Source organism: Bidens hawaiensis, unplaced genomic scaffold (genome assembly GCF_021521415.1).
Source record: "Bidens hawaiensis isolate Kalapana, Puna unplaced genomic scaffold, B.hawaiensis_p1.1 tig00008968_1, whole genome shotgun sequence".
Lineage (NCBI taxonomy): Eukaryota > Viridiplantae > Streptophyta > Magnoliopsida > Asterales > Asteraceae > Bidens > Bidens hawaiensis.
The window spans coordinates 348,134-360,840 of NW_027491654.1; positions in this window are offsets into that span (position 1 = coordinate 348,134).

A 12,707-nucleotide genomic window follows, 5' to 3' on the forward strand; every position below is an offset into this window, starting at 1 on the left:
CCAGAAGATCCAGTACTTCCAGCTGAATAAAAACAGGCTCGTGGATCACTATACAATGTAGTTGCATTCTCACTTGCAGCTTGAGTAAGAAAAGCAGTCAGTGGAGAGATGGTTGAACTAACAGGCATACTACCACCATAGAAAGAAGGATCTTGACTTTCTTTTGAAGATTTCTGACACTTAAGATCATATTCTCTGGCTTCAATCTTCTGTAAGAATTCAATTGCAGTCAAATCTTCATTTAAGAAATAATTGTTTTCCTTGAGAACCATTAAGAATGTAGAATAAGAACTTGGGAGTACACTCTTAATAGTATCAATTTTATCCCTCTCAGAGACATCTAATTTCATCTTGTCCATCTCAGCAATCAAGTGATTGAATCTTGTTGTCATTTCTTCAACCGTCTCACCTTTCAATAAATTAAAGTTTCCGAATTGAAACTTAAGCATCACCTTTTTGCTTTCAGCCGTATTACCCATACTTCTCATTCGAATATGTTGTAACAAAGAAGCACATGTTTTTATACTACCCATTTGGTGAAATATATTCTCAGGCAAAGCCATGGTTAGAGTAGAATAAGCTTTTGTTTCTATCTCTAATGCTTTCTTTTCTTCAACAGAATACTGTGAGATAGCTTTTGGTGTAAAACCAATAGTCTCATCTCCAATCATAGGTACAGTATAGACTTCATCTAAGCAGTATGAACAATCAGGATGAACTGATCCTAAATGAGCACGAAACCGAGGTTCCCACTTGGCAAAGTCACTGAACTTCATCAATCTTGGACATTTCGAATGTGAACCTATCTCGGTATCAAGTTGCAACATTTGTTGCATCAACATATTTTGAGACGCCAATGCATACATACCGGCCATCTTTGACAAGTTTCCAAAAAAAAACTCAAAGGTGTAACGAATCAAACAGCGAATAAGGTTAACGAACTGTGAACAGTTGTAGCAAACTGTGAATAGTAAAATAACGAATCAACTCTTAACGAAGTTAAGATTGATCAGACAATAAATCACAATTGAGTTTAACGAATCAATCAACAGATCAAAAGGTTAACGAATCAGAAATTCAAACTAGCGAATTTTTTTTTATTTTTTTTAAGTGAATCACAAAGAATCAGCTTAGCGAATTAGAGGATAATCAGTAACAAATCACCAAGGAAACCTTAGCGAAATGAGATAATGAATTAGCTACAGTTGATAGCGAATCAACTATAACGAATCAGGCTGTTACAACCATTTGTAACAAACTCTGACACCTTATGCCACGTGGCAAAGGTTGTTATGACAAAAATCCCGAAGTGGACGCGTGTCACACGAATCTGTTTATCCAATTAACGAATCAGATGACACGAATTAACAACTAACACGAACTGGCTAGCGAATCACTTGAAATAGATAACGAATTAACAAACTTAATGAATGAATCAAAGGAAACAAGATAGCGAATCACCATAAGAATGATAATGAACCAAATTCATCTTTGAATCTTCAAATCTTCAACACAAAATTTCCAGAAATCTGGAAATGATGAACATCAATCCAGAAACCCAGAAACATGAAATTTGTAATACCAACTCGATACTAAACCAAATCTCACAAGTTACCTACCAAAATACTCGTAACACAATCGCGAATCCAATACGCTAATCCTCGATACCAAACATCCACAATTACCAGTCCAATTTTACCAAAACAAGAACTCTGTTTCGGACTTAAACCAAAACCAATACTAATCCACTCAAAACCAATCCAAAATTCAATTCCAACTCATAAACCCTTATCAATACCTTAAACAACTCAAATCCAATCCAAATCGTTCATAATTCAATTCAATTCAACTAAAAATTGATCCAAATTCGCTTAAACAGAGTACTAAAAATATCAAAAACTAATTAAGCACCAAATCAAGTGTAATTGAGCTCCAACAACTCTGATACCACTTGTTGGAACCCGTTGTATCAATCCAATAACAATAACATATCTCAGATCTGTGAGTATATGATTAATAATAGATCTAGCTCATAATTACTTTAGATTAAGTGTTGTATATGTATATGTATTATCAGTATATGTATATCAGTAATTCGTATAATATTAGGGTGAAGATCGAGGGAGAATTCGGACAGGGTTTCGTTAATTAAACTCTCAAAACTTAAATTAAGCGTGAACAGTGTTCACGTATAAATAGAAGACGAACCTAGTTCGTTAACATCCCCTAACGAACTAGAGTTCACTTCGTTACATACACTTAAATAACGAAACACCCCCTGATTCGTTAACATCCCCTAACGAATTAGAAGGGAATAAGCTTAAGTCTTAGTTCGCTAACATCCCCTAGCGAACTAGACCATACATATAGTGAACTAGACAATAATTAAACTAATTATTACATTAAATATTAAACGAAAACATTAACGTTAATTACAAAGACTCAAGACGCAAAACCATGCACTAACAGATTATGACAACACAACCTCTCAACGACAACAACCGAATAACTGCTACTACCGACGGATCACACGGGAAGAGGTGCAGGCTGCACTTAGGAGGATGGGAAGGGCTAAGGCGGTTGGCCCAGACAACATAACCATCTAGGTGTGGAAGTGTCTGGGAGAAGAAGCAGTCACGTGGTTAATTACTTTGTTCAATATTATCCTCATATCTGGTAAGATGCCGGACCAGTGGAGAGCAGTGTCGTAGTCCCTATCTATAAGAACAAATGAGACGCCCAATGTTGTGATAACTACCAAGGAATCAAACTACAAAGCCATACTATGAAGCTATGGGAAAGAATGATTGAGGTTAGAATTTGACAGGAAACTCAGGTTATGGTGAACCAATTTGGATTCATGCCGAGGTGTTCCACCACAGAGGCAATACATATTATAAGAAGATTAATGGAAAAGTATAGGGAGAAGAAGCGCGACCTTCATATGGTGTTTATTAACCTAGAAAAGGCGTATGACAGTGTGCCACGCCAAGTGCTTTGGAAGTGCCTACAGGGTAGAGGGGTCCCGAGGAAATATATAGAGATAATTATGGATATGTATACCAGGAGTGCAACAAGTGTTCGTGCGCCCGTGTGGGATACCGATTTCTTCCCCGTGGAGGTAGGCCTTCACCAGGGTTTAGCGTTGAGTCCATTTATTTTTGCAGTAGTCTTGGATGAGCTATCAAAGTCGATTCAGGAGACACTCCTCTGGTGCATGATGCTCGTAGAAGATATTGTGTTAGTTTTTGAGAGTAAATAAGATCTAAATATGAGGCTAGAGGAATGGCGAACAACCTTAAAGAAAAAAGGTTTAAGGATTAGTCGCTCTAAGACAAAGTACCTCCACTATGATTTCAGTGGGGTAAATGAGAATGAGGACGTTCAGATCACCATTAAAGGGCAAGTGGTTACGCATGTAACGAAGTTCAAGTATCTAGGATCATTTGTTCAAAGCGATGGGGAATTAGACACCGATGTGGCCCATCGAGTTCAGATAGGATGGTGTAGATGGAGAGCAGCTGCAGGTATATTGTGCAACAAGATATTCCAAACTAAACTAAATGGAAAATTTTATAGGGTCGCAATTAGACCTGCAATGTTATATGGCACAGATTGCTAGGCCATGAAGAAGGCACAAGAGCGGAAAATGGAGGTAGCGGAGATGATAATATTACGCTGGATGTGTGGGCACACAAGGTTAGACCAAATAAGATATAGTGTGTTTCAGGAGAGATTAGGGGTAGTTAACATATCCAACAAGATAAGAGAGTGGAGATTGAGATGGTTTGGACATGTGAAGAGAAGACAAACGACGAATCTTGTTAGATCCAAAGAAAACATTGCTTTAGAGGGGAGGAGGGGTAGAGTATTGGTTAGGAGTGAATGTTAAAATGAAGTTTTGAATGGGGGCATGGTTCATGGGTTTTTAAAGGCTTGGTGTTAGGGTTGACATTTGGTTGATATTTATTAATAGTATTGACTTGTTTTAGATTATAAACTATGGTTTTAGTTAAGTTGATGTTTATTTATAGTAATGTCATGGTTTTTGACTTGGGTTTTTTTTAAGATCTAGTTTTTAGGGTATGCTACTTTTCTCATATTTAATTATTATTAACGTATTCTTGGTATTATGATATGTTTTGTGAATTTTTAGACTTGATGGAGCATAAGATTTAGAGGCTGTGGAGCATTTATTTCTAGTCATTTTCTATCTGGGTATGTAAAATCTAATGTTTATAAAGCCCTAATTCGATCATATGTTTTCAACAATTAACATATGTTTTGAACATATGTTATAGCATTATACTATATTTTTTGAACATATGTGTTAAACAAGTAACATATGTTTCTTTATACAATTAACATACGTTTTATATTACTTCCAGACCGAAACCCGCTAAGAGATCGGTTTGTGGTGTGACGGATGTCCCATGAGTGCCGAAAAACGGAGATTTTTGTTAAAGCCTAACAGGAAAATTGTGAAGAGAGGGAGAGGGGTAGGAAAAAAAAAGTTGAAATAATGGGAGGAAAAAGTAAGTTGAAAAGTGGTTAAAAGAAGAGAAAGTTAAAAAGTGGTTAGAAAAAAGAGATGATGTAAGACAAAAAGTAGAAAAGAAAAAGTTGAATTGTGGGAGGAAACAGGAAGTTGAAAAGTTGTTAAAGAGGATTTACTAGATTGTTTTTTTTTTGTATTAATTTGAATGTTTATTGAAATCGATTTTTTTTAATTCACTTTTAACATGAACCACACAAATTAATTGAATTATTTCAATATGTTTTCTAGGTAGAGTTTCCAGGGTTTTCAAAACTCAATAAGGTTTTCATTATAACGCAACCATATATATATATAGGGAGAGGATCATGAGAGAACTCCTTTTTATGGAGAGAACTGATAATGAAGTATTTTTAATTTAATTAGAAAAATATTTTTAATTTTTTTTTCTTCATCATTCTTATATGTTGTTATCCTTCACCACAAAAAAATATAAAAATATAAAAATAAAAAAAATAAAAAAATAAATAAAAAATTAACGAGTAATGCATATATGCAATACACCGACTTTTTTTATAATGCATATGTACAATAGTGTGCATTTTGATATTTGAAATAGTGTTGAATAGCATATATATATTTGTTTGTATTGTATATTTGCAATAGTATTATATTATATACAAAAATTAAAAAAAATCGACATAGTGCATATGTGCATTAGTGTTGTATTACATATATGCGATAATGTGTTTTGCATACAATTATTAGTGTCGTATTTGCATATATTCAATAGTGTGTATTTAGATAATGTATTTGTGTTGTATTATATGCAATAAAACACTATTTTATATATACAATACATATTAATGCACATACGCATTACATCGACGGTTTTGTTTTAGGAACAATATCATCTTATTAGAATGAAGAAAGAAAAAAAATCACAAAATAATTTTTTAAAAATAGTTAAAAATAATTCTTTACTAGTTCTCTAGTTCTCTCTTTAGAAGGAGTTCTCTCTAGATCTCACCCCTATATATATATATATATTACTAGCTTTAGAAACTCGTGTATTACACCGGATAAATTAATGTATAAATTAAAATGAATAATTTAATAAAATAAAATAGGATAAATAAGTCTCTTTATATTATGTAAAAAATGTATTACAAATATAATCGTTTTATATCATCAAATATATTTAAATTTAAAATCGACAACGGGTTGTTCTACCGTCGGTATACAATAATGAAGCAATGTCACTGGAAGCAACATATAAAACAGTGAGGCATTACGATGTGAAAGATGTAGCTAAAGTTTTTCACAAAAATGTTATACATTTCATACCCGACCATAGACAAAAAAGACAACATATTTTATTTAACAACTTTCATGTTGTCCTTATAAACAAAACACACTATTGTTCAACTATCACAATAGTCTTATAATAAATATAAATAATGGAAAATTTGTCTATGATTTTTACGACTAAATGTTTGTAAAAAAAATCAAAAAAATTTATTATAGTTTTCTTCAATATGAAGATGTCTCAAAAAATTAAATGTTAATGTATTTTTTAAACATAAACTCTTTTATATATGCATTTCAATTTTAAAGAAAATATATTTAGACGTAATTATTATATTAATAATTTTTTTATATTAAGTATGTTTTGAATATAATTTATGTCATTAATAATTCAATCAGTGAAGATTGACCAATTAATACGATATGTTGAATTTATAATCAATACTATATTTAGAACCAAAATTTGTTTCTTCTTTTCCATCAATAGAAAAGAAGTTATTTTGACGGGAATTTGATAGTGAGAATTAATCTCGGAATATCATGTGTCAGAATTATTTTCTTTTATTAGTATAGGTAGAGGTAGATTTACGTGGGCTTGTTAATTCGAGCGAGCAATGTTTGATAACCTTTTAATAGATTATGCTATCTCACAATATTGTTAATACCTTTTAATTTGATAATAATAATAATAATAATAATAATTTTGTAATTACCGTGGATATATGTGAGTGTAATTTTTAACATTTGACAACATGATGCAAATAGTTAATAACAACTAAAATCATGCTGGTGTTTTTTATTTATTATTTTTTTTGGTGGGATAAAAATAAAATTTATCTTTGGGTTGCTTAATTGTAAATTGCGTTCAAGCCACATATTAATTGGATTTGGGTTTAGTTTACTGTCATTAATACAAAGAATAGGAAGCAAATTGGGAGCTAAATTTCTCAAGGTAGCTTTATTGAATTGAATCTTCTAAAACAAAACATACGTCAAATTAAGTAATTAAGTTGTCCATTTCAAATAATAAATGTGTGTTTAATTCACTAATGTTTTTGTGTTGATCGTTTGGAATGGAATTGTAGATAATGTAAAGCTTCAATTGTGCTACGATACAAGTGAAGATGAACTCCCAGTAACAATGATATCATCAACGTATACAATCACGTAGCACATGATAGAATCCCGGCAATAACAAACACAGATTCCCAGTCCATGGGCATCATCTTCAACAACGGTTGTTGCTTCATCATCCCTCCCATTTAGGATGGCATCGGCAGGCTTTGCTAAACAACTTTTTCCATTTAAACAGCACGGCTGTTGCTTCAAACATAGTCAAAAGTGTTTCGCCCCAAACCTGATAGTTTAGAAACCGGTTTATATGTGGAAAATTCCGGGTCAGTTTGAAACCTGATTTAACTGGTTTCAACCGGTATTCTCAAACTGATCGAACCGTATTTCAAGCAGTTAAAATCGGTTTTGGGTCGGAAACACCAGAACCTATTTTGCACCAAACTAATCCACCAGACAATATCACAATCAGCCAGCATACGAACAAAACATGTCGGAAACTAATCCACCACACAACATCACAATCGGTAAGCATATTGACAAAAACATAAACATGTTAAAACAGACCTAATCACGGTGGCCAGACACAAACGGGCCCTAAACGATCGCAATCTTCATACATAAACAGATATGGGTGATGATTTCATAGCACATTGTATCATTATTTACAAAGGCAACCATATTTACAACATAATTTTTGCATAAAATCAACATCATGTATCAAGTGCATAATCCACGACCATCACTAACAGCTAGCATGACCAAAAATCATAGGATTCAAATGTAGCAAGAAGATGACGAGTTCTTGTTTGCAAACTCTAAACAAAAAGTTATTTATTTCAGCATGCTTCAGCTATCTTAGGTTGACTAGTTTAAAGCAGACAGACTATAAACGAAGTAAGATGCCCGCAAATCAGAAATTCTGGAGAGAAGCAAGCCACTGCTCCATGTATTTGTTGCCCTCTGCATAATACATAATAAGAATGAACGAATAAGACGGTTTCGAAACTTGTCAAACCCAAAAATCGTATCAGACGCATGAACCCGATGGCAATGACATGCTTAACCTTACTCTTTTCTTTTGCATATTGATACTCTAAAATTACAAATTTTAAACCAAAAAAATACAAATGTTATAAAAATAATATGTTTGTAGTATAAGCCTAATGCTCATTTATTTTCACATTTCAAATATTTGCATAAAATACCTAATCAATTCAACTTATAACTTAAAAACACAATTTTTAGAAAAGGAACATAGAATAAATGTGTAACCCATGAACCCGTCAAGTCGGTTCAAACCCGACCCGTTTAGAAAAACGTGTCCATGGTTCAACCCAAAACTGACCCATGTTTAAAACTGCTCATGTTTTGAATATTTGCATACAATACCCAATCAGTTCAGGATCCAACATAAATGATACAATATTTCAGGGGGGAAAGTATCAAAATACACGAGTAACCTATGAACCCATCAGGTCGATCCAAAGCTGACCCGTTTAACAAACTGTGGTTTTACCAGAAAATGACCTCTGTTTAGACTAAAACCAAACCCGTGAATTTATGTGAGGCTTACCAAATCACACACAAGTGTCAAGCAAATATTATAGTGAAATATAGAAAGTGACCCCACGTTTGAGATGATAATAAACCATTATTTGTGAGGCAAAGCAATGATTAGCAAATGGCCACATGAAGAGAAAGCAATTATTCCATGGGATTTGTAAAAAAATCACAAACATGAAATGTGCATAAATAAAGTACAAGTGTTAGTGTTACCATTTGGGAAATGAGTGAAGAAGTGATTAGTGGCCTGTTGTTCCATCTTGCAATCATTTCTGTAACAAGGAACCAAAACTGCAAAACTGTTGTCTGCAACAACATCATCAGTAATATTATTATTATTATTATTATAAAAATCAGGGCCATGAGGCTCCATCCAGCCAATAGACCAGTCTGAATCATCTGATGGCACCAACACGACATCATACTCTTTATCCATTACTACTCTCTTCATTTCTTCTTCTTCTTCTTCTCTACTCTGACATTTCTTTTTCGAAGACCCGGAAGGTTGTTTACCCTTCTTCCAATACCACCAGGAAAACAGGGTCAATGATGAAAGTGACATTTCATCAAACACTTGGTGTGCAAAGCCTCAAATCCAACAACAAATTGATTTATGTAATAATCAAAATGGGAATTTTTCATAAAATTGAATCTAATTTCCCCTAAAAAACATGCAAAACCTTAAAACTAAAAAAAACAAAAAACAATAGAAATTAAGCAATCATTTGAAGAAATAAAATCAATGATTATAAAAAAGAAAGAATCAATCTTTCTTCCTTCCTTCCTTCCGTGTGTGAAAAGGAACGGAATATAAAATAATAATAGAGTGGAGATTGCTAAAGAGCGAATAATAAGGTTTCAAGCATCGCCATGATTATGAATGAAACTTGAAGACAATATAAACAAACAACAAGTGCAGGAAGTGTCTTTATTTTTTATGTGATGGCGTTTCTGGGGAAGAAAGAAAGAAGATGTTTATATTGAAGAAAGCGCTTAGCGTGTAGAGTAAAACTCTATTATTGTTTTTTTAACATATTTATATATAGGGGTGGGTGAATACGATGCTGTTGCGCGTCTAAGCTTACATGGAAAACCTATCAAAACTACGTAGTTTTGATTAAAAACAATCCATAATTAATTCTCTCCCAAATACATACCATCTATCATGCAAGGTCTCCACCCACATTCTTCCAAGGCATCGATTTAAAACAATAATCGATTCAATTCTTAATCCAAACTCTCACAAGGTTTGTAAGAGATGTACTATTGTTCTTAAACTGAAGATATGTTTTTACTGAATTTTATTTTCACCCAATGTTTCAATGGTATTTCTTTCTCAAACCGGCCAAAGCCGCTTCTATTCGTTGTCATTTATTTTATTCGCTTCAACATCTGAACCATGTCAATTGGATTTGTTTTGGAACTTCCTTCTCTTATTAAAGTTCTACATCTATTGTGTATGCCATCAATGAATAAAAGCTAAAATATCGATATTCAATTATGTACAGTTTTTTATTATTACTATGAATAAAACAGAAAGAAAATATTGGAATAAGGGAATTATATAATAATTACCTCATCATTAGATAATCATAGGAGAGGAAAAAATATATTGAAAAATTGATTGATTGCTAACCTCAAATTGTGATGCGAGAATAAAAATCGTTGAAAACTCTATGTAGATTGACACCTTGGGGACGATGGGTGATGGTATGTAGTTGGGAAAGAATTAATTATGGATTGTTTTAATCAAAACTACGTAGTTTTGATAGGTTTTCCGTGTAAGCTTAGACGCGCAACAGCACCGTATTCACTTTCCCCTTATAGGGTGAGCAAATGTGACTAGTGAGATCCGTCCCGGACCTATTTAGTAATATTATTATAACTTATTATGAACTGATACTGTAATAAATAACATAGTCTGATTGGTTCGGTTCTTGCATAATGTATGTAAGGACTAAGGAGAAAATGGGTCTCACACCCGACATTAATGGTATTCTTATGACCCCATAATCGGCCTTATTGTAAATAACCAGGTCTAATCGATTCAGATCTCGCGGGTCTCACAAGCATGGTTGTAAAACTCTCAATTAGGTTCCAATTAATCGATAGTTCCCTACCCCACATATTAGTTTCTGATTTGGTGAAACTCTGTAAAAATTGAAATTTTTATATCTAAAATTTGGTATATATTTGTATAGTTCAAAAACTACATATAAATTCTAATATGATTAATTTTGATGAATCGCTAGTCCCTAGCTTACCGTCCAACTAGGACTTCTACAACACAGTCATGGGGCTCGAGGGTCCTACCTGGTTTATGTTCACCTTAAAAGCCGGTGATCTTCGGCTTAAGTGATTAAAGTGAAACACTCAAAGACAATTATTTAAATTGAGAGGTCTAGAATGACTTGAACGTAATACTATTTTTATCAAATTAAGTGAATGACACATGTTAATCCTAAACAAAAAGACAATGAACGTACTATATGATGACTACAACACAATAATAAGTAGACAGACAAATGTTGAGCACAAAGACACCACGACGTAATCTTTGTTTTAATTTTTACATTTAGTATGAGTATCAGTTGAAATACACAGTGACAAAATTTTATAAAATTAAAAAACATGATGAACAACTAATAACACAATATAAAAAACCTATTATTTTATTTTATTTTTTACATAACAATATGATATTCATATTAAATATAAAAAAACGTTTGTTATTATAGTGAATTATTTCTAAAAGAATGACGTGTGAAAAAGTTATAGTCGTTTTAAAATAATGAAGGAATTGACAAGTGTCTTGTATGTAGGGAGAGAAAATCATCATAAGTAGTTTATTACCTTCATTCTCTTCTCATCAGTTTTTATTCTTAAATTAACTCCCACAATTCAAATCTAAGATCAATAAATTAGATTTATTCTCATCTTTCTCATTTTTTTTATCTTTTGTATTTTAATTTTTAACCTTATTCTCATTATATATAATATTAAATCGAAAATAAATAAAATAATAAACTAGCTAAACAAGAAAAGTTATATAGTGTCATCTAATGGTATGAGTCAATATAGTCCGTCTGGCAATTATATATATATTAATTATAAAGTTGTTACTCACAGATTTACTGTGCTACCCCGACATATTTTGAAGCGTCATGTACAACTGTTTACAGCGTCTCATGTTGGCACTATATCATTCGTTATTTTGGGCGGTGGTGGTTTACATCTCACCACTTCACCTTTTTCTGGTTCTTCTTTCCACTGATCTTTGATTTTGCCATTTGTTTCCCACTGATCGCCGATATCACTGATGATTGTTACCGGGTTCGATTTACGAAACCTAGGCAGCGATCGTGTGGTGATTGCAGAGCTTCGGTGTGGGGAAATGATGGCTGTTAAACCTAGGGTTTTTTACACCAATTGTCGGCACCGTCGTTGGCTGTCGCCGAGTTCGATTTATGAAAAACTGAGAACCACTATTGAAGAAACACTAATTGACCCCGGGCAGATTACGGATAATCTGGGGGTTAAATAGATGTTTCCCACGAGGGTTAGGTCTGGCAGAGATGGTTATTCTGATGACCTGCAAAACAGACACCGTGAGCTCGTCACTGAGAAGGGGGGGGTTCCTCCTTGTGACCACCCTCCGGCGTGAGAATCAGACTAGATTGCTCTGAATATAAGTGTATATAAAGAGAGATTGCTAGAGAGATACGATACAAGATAATGATACCGTTCCAAGGTGTTGGAGTATTTATAGCCGAAGGTAGGTTTCCAAGCAGGTACAGCCAGCTGTATAATATTCCTTTTCCACCAACTGTGGGCTACGCACGTGCCATGCTGGTAGTTGGTGGGTAGGCAGCGGCTGATAGTGACATGGCCGGCTGTGTACTGTTCCTTTTCCACCAACTGCAGGCTATGTACGTGCCACGCAAGGGTTGGTGAGTAGGCAGCGGCTGATAGTGACATTTTGTACTAGAGCGTGCTCCTCGTACTGTTGTCGGTGAGCTGTCACCCTGTGATTGGTTCATGGGCCGCTCTGGTCAGATCTTGTCTATTTTGTCCATACCTTGGCAGGTATAGTACAAAAGACCTTCCAGAAGCGTACGGACTGGCTCATTTGGGCAGGAGTGTTCCCGCCTTGCTCATTCCTTCAGGTGACATTACTGAATTATTGAGTTAGTGCCTTATGCGTGTAGCCTTGCTGTTAGTGCGGATAGCCTTCCCTGATGGCTTGTACCCGCAGCTGCGGGAACAG